The sequence below is a fragment of the Bison bison genome, unplaced genomic scaffold (genome assembly GCF_000754665.1).
Source record: "Bison bison bison isolate TAMUID 2011002044 unplaced genomic scaffold, Bison_UMD1.0 scf7180017864369, whole genome shotgun sequence".
Classification (NCBI taxonomy): domain Eukaryota; kingdom Metazoa; phylum Chordata; class Mammalia; order Artiodactyla; family Bovidae; genus Bison; species Bison bison.
In genome coordinates this window covers 10633-12446 of record NW_011494941.1, presented here as the reverse complement: position 1 = coordinate 12446, position 1814 = coordinate 10633, and positions in this window count along the sequence as shown.

Sequence of the window (1814 nt, the reverse complement as noted above, 5' to 3'; positions counted from 1 at the left end):
AGTCCAGGTTCGATGCATGATGCTGGATGCTTGGGGCTGGTGCACTGGGACGGCCCAGAGGGATGGTATGGGGAGGGAGGAGGGAGGAGGGTTCGGGATGGGGAACACATGTATACCTGTGGCAGATTCATTTTGATATTTGGCAAAACTAATACAATTATGTAAAGTTTAAAAATAAAATAAAATTGGAAGAATAAAAAAAAAAGAAAAGTGAAAGTGAAGTCGCTCAGTCGTGTCCGACTCTAGTGACCCCATGGACTGCAGCCCACCAGGCTCCTCCGTCCACAGGATTTTCCAGGCAAAAGTACTGGAGTGGGGTGCCATTGCCTTCTCCGTTATAAAGGACAAGATAATAAATAATTTAGGCTTTGTGGGGCAACTATTCAACTCTGCCTTTGTATTGCAAAACTTTTGAATGGGCGTGACTGTGTCCCAGTAAAACTTTATTTACAAAAATAGGTGGTAGGCCTGATTTGGCCTGTGGGCCAGTTTATCCACCCCTGGTCATTAGACTGTCTCTTTCCTCTCCCTTTTTCTAAAACCACTGTTGCAAACCTTCACCCTGTGTCATCCTTATGCCTGATTTTTAGCTGATTACTCTTTATCTTGCTTCAATCATCCAGCTGGAAATTCTTCAACTTCCTTGTCCATCACCTGCAGATTCAGTGCACCTATGTTGACATCTGTCCTCATCGATTTACTGTAGAAGCAGCATCTCAAGGTGAATCTGATCTTCTCACATATTCAATTCCATCACTCTCTCTCTGACTCCTTTGAGACCCTAAGGATCCCATCTCCTATGTCTTCAACATCTCCATCTCTACTGGCTCTTGACCTTCAGCTAACAAATATATTTAAGAGTCTTAGGCAAAGAACCCTCAAAGCCTTCTTCAATTCCGTGTCCTCCTCTAAATACTCACTCATGTCTCCCCTTCCCTTAGACATTCTACAGCTACTGCCTGTCCTGTCTCTTCCCATTCACTCTTCAAGTCACTGCAGTCTAGCTTCTGTCTCTACTACTCCACTCAAGGTGCTCTTATCAAGAATGCTCAAGACCTTCATATGGTAAATTTCTACTTCTTGTTTTATTTGTTTTCTTTGAAGCATCTGACATTGTTGACTCTTCCAAAAACCCTCTCCCCACTTGTTTTTTACAATGCTATGGCATCTGTCACAATTTGTTCTTCTGTTGCAGGGCTTCCATGCTATTATTGCCTAATATTATTTGACAAACTCTTTTTTTGCTTCTCATGCTATGTATTCCTCAGCTATTCTCATGGCAACAGCCACCACCTACATGTGATAACTCTCACATTTTATCCCTAGCTCACACCTCTTTCTCAAGCTCTAGGGTCATATATTCAAATACCTATGCCAACCTGTACTTGGGTATCCTTTTTTTCCTACTATTGTTTTTCTTTTATTCTCCATCTTGGTTAATCGCTCACCATCAACTCAACTGCCAAAGATATAATTCTCACTCTCTTTCAGGGACCCTAATAATATTGTGCACATTTTAAACAACGTCTACCGGAAGATATTTCACTTCTATCTGTGCAGTGGATGGCAACTATATATGTTCAACCATACATGGTGCTCCTGTTTTCCCTCCAAATCCAAACAGCCACCAAATGCTCATGATTCTACCTCTGAAATACCTCCTGAATCCATCTCCTTTTAGCCCCTGCCACTGCAAATGTTTTAAGGCAGACTTTACTCAGCCCTCACCAAGATATTTTTGATAACTTCCTAACAGATTTTTTTCCTTGCCATAGCAGTAGCCTCCGTTGTCATCAGGCCCTGGGGACTGCATC